Here is a 14135-nt window from a genome sequence, read left to right as displayed (position 1 = left end):
TTATTTGCTGAATTTTTGTTGACGAGTATTGTTTTAGAAGCCACTCCTGGCTTTGATTAGGAAGTCATTCCTGGTCTTGGCATTCTCTTGGATTATCCTTCATTCAGTTGAGGAGTAGGGCGCGATGGTCTCTTCATGCTTATGGGCTTGCTTATTCAATCGATTCCGGTTCTATCCCGTCTTGTTGCTGATGTGTCTTTCTTTTCTTGGTGGCTATATGAAACCACTTGTATGGAATGCCCTTATTAGGGCTATGCTTTTTGACATGATCTTGGGCCTTAAGGCATTGTTTAGCTGTTGATCTTTTTTTATGAATGTTTCGGCCTCTTGATTCCTCCGAAAAGTGATGGATAGACACACACAAAGAATGCAAGAATGCAAAAGAAAATGCAAAGCATGAATGGATTGGATTTTCAATTTTTTTTTGAACTTTTACCCTTTTGTGCACACTTGTGCCATATACATGTTATGGAATGATGCTTCTATGCTAATACTTAAAATGAAAATTTATTTTTACTTTCAAGAAATTAATCTATATGCATTGATCAATGACATGGATTGTTAGCCTTTAGCCTTGTTGAATTCAGTGTTGCTTCTTGAACCCGAGGTTTGTGTAGTTAGCCTTCTCGCTTGTACCGGATGTGATATGTTAGCCCTTAAATCAGGTGTACCTAGACTTTGTTCTAAGACACCTCCAACTTTTTCTTGTGAGTGTTCACTGTGCATATTTCGTGTGTTTCTCAAATTTATATTAATGCCATATAGGTCAAGAAAAAAGAGAAGAAGGGGATATATACATATATTTTTTTTGCAAAATTTTTTTAGAATGGATTTTTCAAAAATGGTTTTTAGAAGAATGGCTGACCGAGGTAGGCTAGTGGTTTAGGTTGATGAACAAGTATATTCAAAATGAGGAAATTATTTTCCGCGTTAACTCATTATTCCCTTCAAAGTTAAGCGATGACTTGGGATTGCATATTGATTAAATGATCTTCCCGAGCCGCCTTCTGGTTTTCAGCTCGGGATGCTGCTTTGTCCTAACTTTTTCCTAGGTTACTTGAGGTGTGTTCCCTAGCGGACATTTTTTTTATCCTTACTTTTGCCTAAGCTACCCTTTTTGTTTGTGGGTCTCCTAGCAGATCTTGCCCTAATCTTTGCGTTGCCCTCTCAATGGGTTTCTTGCAGGGCATTTATCTTTGTAGCATTTGTGATCATCTTTCATTCCTTTATTAAAGGGGGGTGCCCCTTGCACTGATTTCATTTGGACTTTTATTCACAAGTCATGCCGAATTTGATTGATCTTTATGTGTTTTTTTTATTAAGCCATTGTTTCTAATGACGTCCTTATTTCAAATGTACTTTTTCATTTAAGGTTTGTTGACGAGGCTTAGAGTAGATAAAAGGGAGAAGAGAAATGAAGTAGAAAAATGTATGACATTAAAATAAAATTTTCAATTTACACCTGCCCATTTAATGTAGCTCGAGGGCCCGGGCATGCCCCGAGTTCGTGATTCATACACAGAGAAGTAGAGGGAGGTTGCCTCTTAGAGAGGCCTAGGTTGTCTGAGTGTAGGGCTAGTCCTACACTTGCTTGAATGTGGCACTTTAGAAGATCTCGTGTAGAGGGAGGTCCTTTGACTTCTTCTCTGATGAAGGTGTTGTCAACCCATATCCTGAGACTTTCCTAAGAAGTAGGAATGGGTAGAAGCGATGATAGAGCTTTCCATGGAGTCTTGCTTCTCAAGAAGAATGTTCAAGTTGTCTCTCAATTTTCAGCTCGAACAAACATTGATCTATTTTTTTTGCCTAGAATGCCCTTTGCGGGTTTTCATGCTAGCAGCTTTTTAACAAGCAATGCTTCTCTCTTGTTGAAATCATCTTTCAAGAAAGCTCTATTCACTTTGCCTTAGTATTTGAGGGATTCGTCCTTGTTGAGTGTCTTTTATGTATGTTTTGCACTCAACTTTTGGCAATCTTTTTGGGTAATTGTAGATAATATATATGTTATTTCAGCCCTTCAATTTATAGAATTAAGTTATACTATAAGAGTAGAGGAGTAGTAGCAATCTTAAGGAATTTCCTCATTTTTTGCAGGAATTTTGGCTAGGCAGAGATCCACAGCCATAGCTGTGGATTTGGAGCTCGAGCTGTGGAAGTCTGGGAAGGATATAGAGGTCCAGAAAGTTGGAGCCATAGCTGTGGATCTGTAGCTATAGCTGTGGAAATCTGAAATGCACTTTGAAGCTCCAAAGAGTTGAAGCTAAAGCTGTGGACTCACAGCTAAAGCCATGGAAGCACCCAGGACCCAACAAAAACTCCAGAGACTCACAACCATAGTTGTGGCTTCACCGCTTGAGCGTTGGAAGTTCCTTAAGATTGAAGGAGTTGTCACAGCTATAGCTGTGAAACTGCAGCTGCAGCCTTGGAGGTTTCTTCACCCTGAAGGACTCTCCACAGCTATAGCCGTGGATCTGCAGCTGCAGCCGTGGAAATAAAAGTTACTTTTTGGCTTTGTTTTGAAGCTGATATAAAAGGGAAAAAGAGGAGAACCTGAAGGGGGACACAGAACACGAACAGAGGAGAAAGAACAGAGTAAGGAGGACTTGAAGAGAGAACCAGAGGAGGAATTACTACTTGGGCAGCTGGGTCATTTGGGAACGAGGCCCAACCCCTTGTTTTCATCTCCAACTTTGTAATCTCTTCTTTTACTTCTTAGATCTTGTAATGGCCATGTGTGGCTAAACTTCTTAAGGATTGGTTGGATGTAACTACTAACTCTTCTTCTTCTTAAATATATGCATTTTGATCTCATTATTTTTGCTTGATTCTTCCCTTAATGCTTATATCGGCTTGATCACCCGTTGTATGATTTTTGGCTTTTGAATCCAGTTGGAAAATGTTTTCGAAAAACTGAACTGAATCTTACACCTAATCATTTCTTGTTCTAGGAATAGACTTGATTTGGTTAGTCACATTGTTCAAGTCTTTTTTCTTAATGCAAAGTGTTAAACTCAAAACATAGAGGAATCATGTTTTGAGCTTAATGACTTTAGGATTCAACCTTGAGCAATCTTGTTGGATTATTTAATGAACGTGGAAATAATGAAATTAGAATCCCATTCATCTTAAGAAGATCTATGAGTTAGCAAGTACTTCTAACCCAATCCTTGTTTCTTAACTATTGTCTTTACTACTTTTATTTTATTGTGTTGTTTTATTCCTTGAGGACGATATTTGAATACTACTTCGAAACTTGGTTCACTTGCCAAGTGGTGTGTTTGCGAAAAAACCTCATCAAGTTTCTAGCGCCGTTGCCGGGGATTTGGTGCTATTTAGTAATTCTTAATCTTGTAATTTTGTAATTGTGTAAATAATTCATTTTGTGAATATTCATAATATAGAGATATTTGTCTTGTTGTGTTTTGTGGACTCACCTTGCTGTGCAGACTTCTTGGAATTGTATGCGAGGGAAAACTCCAGCCGAAGAATTGCATTTTGACCCTGAAATTGAAAGAACGGCAAGGAGGAATAACAGTAGAACAAGAAGGCTGAGACAGTTAGAGAGAATCCAAAAACAACAGCAGGATCTTCTGAGTTCTTCAACTTCATCAAATTAACCATTCCTTGAATCAGAAATGGCTGAAGAGGGAATAAGTGGACCAGGTAGGCAGCCAAGAAGGACCCTAGGTGATTATGCACAACAACATGGTCCTAGGCATTTTTCTAGCATTGCAGCTCCAAATACTTCTAGAGCAATGGAAATGAAGCCTGCCTTCCTTACTTTGGTTAGCTCACAACAATTTCCTGGCCTTGATCATGAGGATCCATACTAACACCTTTCAAATTTCTATGAGTTATGTGGAACTATGGGAATACCTGAAGGTGATGAAGAAGCTGTATATTTGAGGTTGTTTCCCTTCTCTTTAACAGGAAAAGCTAAAGTTTGGTTACAATCTCACCCAAATCAAAGTTTGACAAGCTGGGGTGATGTGGAAAACAAGTTTGTGAATAGATTTTATCCCTCATCCAAGTATATTAAGGCCAAGTCAGAAATTACTACTTTCAGGCAAGGTGCAGATGAACCATTTTGTGAAGCCTGGGAGAGATTTAAGTCATTGCTCAGAAAATGTCCTAACCATGGGTTTGAAGATATAGCTCAACTTAATTTCTTTGCAAATGGAATTAAGCCTGAGGTGAAGATGTTATTGGATGCAGCAGCTGGTGGCACTATGATGACTGTGAGTCCAGAAGAAGCTACTCAAATCATAGAATCTCTAGCATCTTCTGATCACAAAGTAGAGCATGGAAGACATCAATCTCATAAAAGAGGAGTCCTTGATCTTAGCACTAATGATGCAATCCTTGCTCAGAACAAGTTGCTATCTCAACAGATTGAAGCATTGACTAAGCAGATGGCCAAGATTCCACAACAGCTTCGTGCTATTGCTTCTTCTTCAAATCAATCAAATTCCTCTCTAAAATGTGATTTTTGTGGGGGAGATCATCCTAATGGTCACTGTTCAGAAATTCCAAATGAAGAAGAGGTCAATTATGTGGGAAACCAACAGAAAGGAGGTAATTTTAATTCCCATAATTATAATACTAACAATTATATGCAGGGAAATCAAGGTTGGAGAAACAACAACAACAACCAAGGATATGGATGGAGAAATGAAGCTGGGCCATCCAATAGGCCACCACCACAACAACAACAGCAATACCAACCTGCTTATCCTTCTATGCATGAAAGAACCAGCAAATTGGAGGATACTCTGAACCAGTTCATGCAGGTGTCTATGAACAACCAGAAGAACACAGAGGCATCCATCAAGAATTTGGAGGTGCAGGTGGGTTAGCTAGCTAAACAATTAGCCGACATGTCTGGAGGCCCATTCTCAGCCAATACCAAGACCAACCCTAAAGAGCATTGCAAAGCCATAACAACAAGAAGTGGGAAGGTAGTCGGTGCAGATGTTGGAGTGAGTGAGAATAATGAGGGTGCTGAGAATGAGGGAGAAAATAATGAATTGAAGGAGGTTGAGGAAGAAAGTGAGAAGAATGAGGGAGAAAACAATAAGAGTGAGAGTGTAAATAGTGAGAAAATAAGAGAGAAAAATGAAGTTGAGAAGGAGAAGAATAAAAAGAAGGGCAAGGAAGTCAATTCTACTGTTCCTGTAAAGAACTTACCTTACCCTCATGCTCCTTCCAAGAAAGAAAAAGAAAGGCAGTTCCTGAGATTTCTGGATATCATTAAGAAGCTACAGATTAATATTCCTTTCACTGAAGCCATGGAGCAAATGCCCACATATGCTAGGTTCATGAAGGAATTGTTAACTAAGAAGAGAAGAATTCTTGAAGAAGAGACCGTGGAACTTGAGGCAGGATGCAGTGCCATTATACAGAAGAGTCTACCTCAGAAGTCCAGAGATCCAGGCAGTTTCACTCTCCCTGTATCAATTGGTAATCTATCAGTGGGTAAGGCACTCTTAGACCTTGGAGCCAGCATTAACTTGATGCCCTTATCCATGTTGAAGAAGATAGGAGAAGTGGAAGTGAGACCTACAAGAATGACCCTGCAGTTGGAAGACAGATCCATTAAGCTTCCACATGGCATAGTGGAAGATATGATAGTGAAGGTTGACAAGTTCATGTTTCCAGTTGATTTTGTGGTCATGGACATGGAAGAAGATTTGGAAGTTCCATTAATTTTGGGCAGACCCTTCATGAAGACAGCTAGAGTTATCATAGATATGGATGATGGAAAGCTGAAGGTGAGAGTTCAAGATGAAGAGGTGAATTTCAATGTCTTTGAAGCAATGAAGTTTCCCAAAGGCAATAAGTATTGTTTTAGAATTGATGTGTTAGATGATGTGTATATGGAAACTCAAAGCAATTTCAAGAATTCATCACCATTGGAGAAGGCTTTGTCTATGTTTGATGAAGAGTTGGATAAAGTCATAGATAAGGAAGTCCAGGATGTGATTGATGCATTAAACAAAGGTGAAAGCTCATCAATCAATGTTCAGTCAAAGGAAGAATTGAAGAAGGAGGAAAAAGATCAAACAATGAAACTGGAGTTGAAACAATTGCCACCACAGTTAAAGTATGTCTTCTTAGAAGAAAATGGTGGGAAGCCAATCATAATCAGCATCCAGCTTTCAAAAGAGCAAGAGGATAGTTTGATTCAAGTGATAAAAGCCAATGAAGGTGCTATTGGTTGGACCCTATCTGATTTGAAAGGGATTAGTCCTTCCTATTGTATGCACAAGATTCATATGGAGCAAGATTACAAGCCAGTAGCCCAACCTCAGAGACGCTTGAATCCAACTATGAAAGAGGTGGTGAGAAAAGAAGTGACCAAGTTGCTTGAGGCTGGTATGATTTATCCGATTTCTGACAGTGCTTGGGTTAGTCCTGTGCAAGTTGTGCCCAAGAAAGGAGGTATGACTGTGGTTTACAATGAGAAGAATGAATTGATTCGCACTCGTACTGTGACTGGGTGGAGGATGTGTATAGACTACAGGAAATTGAACCAAGCCACAAGAAAAGATCACTACCCATTGCCTTTCATGGATCAAATGCTTGAAAGGTTAGCAGGGCAAGCTTACTATTGTTTTCTGGATGGTTACTCAGGTTACAACCAGATTGTTGTTGATCCAGAAGACCAAGAGAAGACAGCTTTTACTTGTCCCTTTGGTGTATTTGCATACAGGAAGATTCCATTTGGATTGTGTAATGCACCAGCTACCTTTCAGCGTTGTATGTTTGCAATTTTTTCTGATCTTGTGGAGCAATACATAGAAATATTCATGGATGATTTCTCCGTGTTCGGCTCGTCTTTTGAAGTTTGCCTTAATAATCTCAACACTGTTCTCAAGTGGTGTGTAGAGACTAACTTGGTGCTGAACTGGGAGAAATGTCACTTCATGGTCAAAGAGGGCATTGTTCTTGGCCACAAAGTCTCTCAGAAGGGCATAGAGGTAGATCCAGCCAAGGTTGATATCATCTCAAAGTTTCCACCACCAATCAATGTGAAGGGGATTAGAAGTTTCTTGGGGCATGCAGGATTCTACAGAAGATTTATCAAAGATTTCTCCAAGATAGCTAAGCCTCTCAGTAACCTTCTTCTTAAAAATAACAAGTTTGATTTTGATCATGATTGTTTACAAGCTTTTGAATTGTTAAAAAGCAAACTTGTTTCAGCTCCTATAATCACTGCTCCTGATCAGAAACTTGATGAGGTTTTTTCGCAAACACACCACTTGGCAAGTGAACCAAGTTTCGAAGTAGTATTCAAATATCGTCCTCAGGGATTTGAGTGTTTAGTAATTCTTGCTCTGATGATTTAAATGAGAATGATGTTTAAAATTGCAAATGGGTAAAAATGGAGTAAAACAACACAATAAAATAAAAGTAGTAAAGACAATAGTTAAGAAACAAGGATTGGGTTAGAAGTACTTGCTAACTCATAGATCTTCTTAAGATAAATGCGATTATAATTTCATTATTTCCACGTTCATTAAATAATCCAACAAGATTCCTCAAGGTTGAATCCTAAAGTCATTAAGCTCAAAACATGATTCCTCTATGTTTTGAGTTTAACACTTTGCATTAAGAAAAAAGACTTGAACAATGTGACTAACCAAATCAAGTCTATTCCTAGAACAAGAAATGATTAGGTGTAAGATTCAGTTCGGGTTTTCGAAAACATTTTCCAACTGGATTCAAAAGCCAAAAATCATACAACGGGTGATCAAGCCGATATAAGCATTAAGGGAAGAATCAAGCAAAAATAATGAGATCAAAATGCATATATTTAAGAAGAAGAAGAGTTAGTAGTTACATCCAACCAATCCTTAAGAAGTTTAGCCACACATGGCCATTACAAGATCTAAGAAGTAAAAGAAGAGATTACAAAGTTGGAGATGAAAACAAGGGGTTGGGCCTCGTTCCCAAATGACCCAGTTGCCCAAGTAGTAATTCCTCCTCTGGTTCTCTCTTCAAGTCCTCCTTACTCTGTTCTTTCTCCTCTGTTCGTGTTCTGTGTCCCCCTTCAGGTTCTCCTCTTTTTCCCTTTTATATCAGCTTCAAAACAAAGCCAAAAAGTAACTTTTATTTCCACGGCTGCAGCTGCAGATCCACGGCTATAGCTGTGGAGAGTCCTTCAGGGTGAAGAAACCTCCAAGGCTGCAGCTGCAGTTTCACAACTATAGCTGTGACAACTCCTTCAATCTTAAGGAACTTCCAACGCTCAAGCGGTGAAGCCACAGCTATGGCTGTGAGTCTCTGGAGTTTTTGTTGGGTCCTGGGTGCTTCCATTGCTTTAGCTGTGAGTCCACAGCTTTAGCTTCAACTCTCTGGAGCTTCAAAGTGCATTTTAGATTTCCACAGCTATAGCTGCAGATCCACAGCTATAGCTCCAACTTTCTGGACCTCTATATCCTTCCCAGACTTCCACAGCTCAAGCTCCAGATCCACAGCTATGGCTGTGGATCTCTGCCTAGCCAAAATTCCTGCAAAAAAATGAGGAAATTCCTTAAGATTGCTACTACTCCTCTACTCTTATAGTATAACTTAATTCTATAAATTAAAGGGGTGAAATAACATATATATTATCTACAATTACCCAAAAAGATTGCCAAAAGTTGAGTGCAAAACATACATAAAAGACACTCAACAGTCCTCCTCAGGTTCTCTTTATTAGCTTGCAACTCGTTAGGAGTGTGGATCCATCCATTCCTAGTCGTTTCTCCTATTCCACTTGGATTTCACAGTTGCACGACATGGATTTATCTTCTTTGGGTAGGAGTTGGCGTCTTGAAAACTCTTTATGCATGGCTTGCTTCCATTACTTTCGATTAATGCACATAGGTTAATTTCCCTTTTTATTCTCATTTATTATTTTACAAGGAGGGATATGTTCTAAATGAATGTAATGCAGAATGTAGAGAAAGTTAAGAATAATAAATATCAGTCTCATTGATTTGTTTATCTGTGTATGCTCAAATAGATTTTGACAGTATTAAGCGATAATCTATATTAGATTCTAAGAAGACTTACTTTAACAAACATATCAAAGCAAGGGCCCAACCATAGTATTTTTTTTAATTGATTTGGGATTTTTCTTTAGAGCGCAGATACTGTCGTATATTAGAGTATTCACTTTTCATAACTTTCTATACATACTACAACCTAATCCTCCTTAGCTAATAAAATACAATGAATGAAATTAATGAGCTAATCTAGAATGCATGTCATTTTTTTGCCTAATCTTTATCATGTTTCTATTATCTAAAGGGGAATGATGCTTGGAGATGAGATTTCTTTTATTCAATTTTTTTTTAAAAAAAGGGAAACTACCTATATGATGTTAATGGAATGATGACCTAAGAATGTACAAAGGGGTATAAAATTTATATTATTTTTATTTCTTTATTATCTGTTTGCTTATTTTAAAAATTATAATCCATCTTATTAGAACAAAATAATACAAATAAATGCACACACACATGCTCAATCAGCGTACACCCACGAACAATCATGTTAAAAATCCTTGGTCTGTGGTCCCTGTCAAGAAAAGTGTGTTGTATAGGATGGTTATAATCTCACTGGTCTTAAGGCCCCCGAGGTGTCCCCATTATAACGACCCAGTATCTCTATTGCCGTCACCTAGAAAACTCTAAGGTCTGTCGCAGTATTTCGGGCTAGAGTAACCGGTTATCACCTTGAGTGTGATTTCTGACAAGGCTTGTAGGCTCCAAGGCCAAACTTGGGTCAGTCGTACGTCAATCACTCCCTATGTTTAATACTCTCATGCCCGGGGTGTAGGGAGAACTGTTGTGTACAAAGGTTTGTGTACAATTGTTATCTCAAACAAGTGCTAAATTTAAACAGGCAAACAAATGTGAAAGCCAAGCAAATAAAACAAACAAAGTAAAGGGAAAAAAATTTAAATTATTATACTTATTTTATTAACATCATCATTTATATGGGCCTGACCCTCTTAAACATCCCCAGCGAAGTCGCCATCTTTCGCAACCCAAAAATTTCGGATCTCGCGACCTATGGTTTAGACATCCTTTTAAAAATCTAATCAATTAAGGAATGCCTAGACGCCAGAATAATCCTTAATTAATGGTTTTTGAAAATAAGTTCATGGAGTCGCCACCAATATTTTACTCAAAACATTGGAAAAAGAAAAGGTTTTTAAGAGTCCAATAATGGACTTGATAACCAAAATTGGGTTCGGGGGTCAGGGGTCGGTTACATGTAGGGAATGTATTAAGCACCCCTACAACACCCTTAATCGGTACCCTATGATGAAGTTAATGTGATAAGAATTAATAAATTAAATATTAGATCCCTTTTGTTAATATTTATTTACATGCTTAAAATTTAAATTACACAATTGACTCTAAAATGTCTACATGATTGCTTTTGTTATAACAATGTCTATTAAAGATGAGAGATAAAAGTTAGAGAAGAAGATAAAGATGAGAAATAAAAGATAGAGAAGTAGATTGATTGAAATACCTCGTAGCAAGCTTTGTTAGATCTTCAATTATGGAAAATCTAGATGCTTTGTGGCAACCTTTCACACTACAATTGCCTCGCAAAACTCAAGAAATACAATAGGAGGGAGAGAGAGAGAAATTTCGAGCTCTAAGGAGTCTTAGACAAAATTTTGTGGCCTCGAGAATTGGGCCCAAGCTGTCTATTTATAGACATCAAAAAGTTGCCAGAACAGCCCGTTCCAAAATCAAAACGGCCCATTTTGGATTCGATCGTTCTGTGTTAATTTTGTAACCGAAACGACCCGTTCTAAAACTAGAATGGTCTGTTCCAAAGATGAGATTAACACATAATTAACTAGACTGGAACGACCGTTCCAAACAAGGATTTTTAGGCCTTTTTAATAACTTGGAACGGCCTGTTCCAGTTTAGGAACGACCCGTTCTAGTTAAGGTTTTAACCCCTTTTTAGGAGCTTGGAACGACCTGTTCCAGTTTAGGAACGACCCGTTCCAAACTAGGGTTTTAGGCCCTTTTAGGAACTTGGAACGGCCCGTTCTGGTTTTGCAACAGCCTTTTCCAGGCTAATAAAACCAGCTTGTTTAGGCTTTCAGGCCTGATTTCTTGTCCTGTTATTTCCATGCTTGGGAGCTCCATTTCTTTGATGATAGACGTCCATTTCATAGCTTTTGTTGGTCTGGACGAAATTGGGTGTCGACAGGTGGCATGTAGATGGACATAAGAAAGATGAATAACTAAGGCATCTAACTAATTCTTTGCAATATAAGAAGTAAACATAGTTCATGATCTGTGATGGTAGTAATTTACAACTTACCTTTGTGGTTGCGCATAAAGCATAAATATATGATGATATGATGATTTTGGGTCCAAGACAACCATAAAACAATATTGATGATTATATTAGCCCTTTAGTTGAGGACTTAGGGATGTTGTAGGAAGAAGGAGTTGATATATTTGACAGATTTTCTAGCAAAACTTTTAAGATGTGTGTCATGTTATTTTGCATAATCAATGACTTCCTAGCATATGAAAACTTAAATGACTACAATTATTAAGGAACACAAAGCTTGCCCTATGTGTGAAAATTGCACATGTCACCATTAATTGCATCATAGAAGGAAAACAATTTACCTTAGACATCAAAGATTTCTTACTCATAAACATCATTGACGTAGATTGAAGTAAACATTTAATGGTCTTCAGGAAAATGAAGTAGTTCCGACACCCTTAACTAGTGACCAAGTTTATGAACAAGTGAAGAACTTAAATGTGGTACTTATAAAGAATGAAAAACAACTAATTGAGAAAAACATATGGAAGAAAATGTTGATATTTTTTCATTTATCGTGTTAGCAGATGCTTGATATCAAACATTATATAGATGTCTTGCATGTGGAAGAATTGTTGCTAAGGATTTACGAAGTGCAAAGATTATGAATTACACAAGATAAGTATTGTAGGCACATTTGTATATATTGAGTAACACTAATGAAGTTGTACCTTACTAAATTGTTTCAAGGACTTTGTGAAGAAAAGTCATTCACAAATGCTTAAGAAATTATTGATCAACAAGTATAACAAAATATTCTTAAAGTGGCTCAAACATCAAATTGAGAATGATAATACAGCTTCTAAAGCATTGAAATGGCTAGCAATGGAGCCTAACTTTGATGTCATATGTTGGAGTGGGTATAATATCAATAACTACATGTTTTTTACCAAAAAGGAAGATCTGAAAAGTAACATACAAAATAATGAGGTTATGGCGGTAGCTAAGTCACAACATTTCTCGACTTCTAAAGACCCTAACCTAGTTACAATATCTTTATATTATTTGAAAGTCATTCAAGACATTTTGTTGGTTGATTAAATAAGTTTTAGAGTTCTAGTTTTTAAGGGTAAGTGGGTTGATAATAACATTGGAGTCGAGACCGATGATCTAGGCTTTACCTTGGTTAACCTGGAGAAGGCAAGTTCTAAGATGAGTCATTCATCATGGCAGACCAAGCAAAACAAGTTTTTTGTATTACTGTTCCTGCTAACAAAAAATGGCCAGTTGTTCTACAAGGAAAAAAACATGCATGGTACTCATGACCATGACAATTCAACACTTAAAATTAGTGAGACTCCTTCCTTTTTCACACACATGCCTAGGTTGAATATGAACAATGAGAGTGACGATGTATATGCTACATGTGATGACCATGATGAAAGATTGTGGGAGCATATTTAGACTTAAAACTAGTCATCTATTTAATAAATAAGGCTCATATCTATTATATTACTACTTGTTATGTGTATAATATTTGTTGTTATTTTAATTATTAACATGACTCATTTTTCCTTTTATAGACCTATGGCTAGCACATGAGATACTCTCCCTCCTCTTTCTCCTTCTCCTCCTCCTTCTCATTTTCCTTCTCTTCCTCTTCCTTGTTCTTTTCTTCCTTCATCTCATTCAACAGATGTAGAGTAGAGTCAATTGAGTCAGCCTACCAAGAAGAGGATTAGTAAACCTAGCATACTGAAAGACCTCATTGTTATCCAAAGAAAAGGTGAGCTAATTAAAACACGTTGACATTAACATGGAGACAAGTCTTACTTATAGGCAACATAAGCAACTTTTCATAGCTTTGTGGCCTTGATTGGGAGAAGCAAGGCTTTGATTACCTATGATAGTTGGGACCATGTTCCAAAGATTGTAAAGAAGCAAATATGGTAAACTATCATGGTATGAAACATTAATTATGTATTATTTATAATGATTGTTAATTATTTATTGAACATTTACTAACAAAATTATTGTATATGCACATCTCACTTATGACCGTCTTAAGTTGACTAGTTGATGAATAAATATATTAGTTATGCGACACAATGTTAGAGGGGTTTTAAGAGTCAACTTAATAGTGATTACATATTTTGTGACAAAAAAGATAAAAACCTTGTGATGATTATTAGTTTCTTGATCAAGAGACTTAGGACAAGTTCGGCAAGTACTAAATCTCACTAAAAATTTTGGTAATTAAGTCAACTCTCCAATCCAACTTTTTTATTTACATATATGTATTGTTAATACTAATCAATTTTGTTTTTCTATTATGTATATAATAGAAAAAATGGAAGCAAGCACAATAACTACAAACTCTTAATGTCTACACCCATGTACTATCTCGTGGGGGGTATAACAAGCTTAAGGATGACATGATTAAGGAGGCTTCTACTTCTTTAGCTGATGGATTAGGGGTCAACCAACAAAGTTGACCTAATCATCATGCCAAATGGAAAATGAATAGATAGAGGAAATCAGAATGACACAACTAGGGAAGTAGTAGGAAAGACTGTAAGTATACTCTTTTTCATATGTTGGATGGATTATTGATCATCAATTACTAACAAATATATTTAAACTATTGTATTGTGGGGTGAGTTAGAAGAAAAACTCATGCATAAGACATTTGTTGAGGAGGGGCATCAAGACATATTGACGGTTGCACTTAGCACTCAAGAGCATCTAGGTCGTGTGCGTGTAGTTGGACAAGGTAATAACATCCACTACAAAAAAATGTTAAATAATTGAGGTTATTTTGCAAAAGTTTTAAA

At 37.2% G+C, this 14135-nt stretch overlaps 1 non-coding gene across 1 annotated transcript; it reads right to left on the bottom strand.

Moving 5' to 3' along the window:
• Window positions 1-4038: 4038 nt before the first annotated feature.
• LOC114915881 (small nucleolar RNA R71) lies at window positions 4039-4144 on the bottom strand. The gene has a single exon (XR_003804070.1). It is a non-coding gene; the product is annotated as a small nucleolar RNA R71 (small nucleolar RNA).
• Window positions 4145-14135: the final 9991 nt, after the last annotated feature.

The sequence above is a fragment of the Cajanus cajan genome, chromosome 6 (genome assembly GCF_000230855.2).
Source record: "Cajanus cajan strain Asha chromosome 6, NIPB_CcT2T_4, whole genome shotgun sequence".
Classification (NCBI taxonomy): domain Eukaryota; kingdom Viridiplantae; phylum Streptophyta; class Magnoliopsida; order Fabales; family Fabaceae; genus Cajanus; species Cajanus cajan.
This window is presented reverse-complemented; position numbering and strand designations above follow the sequence as displayed.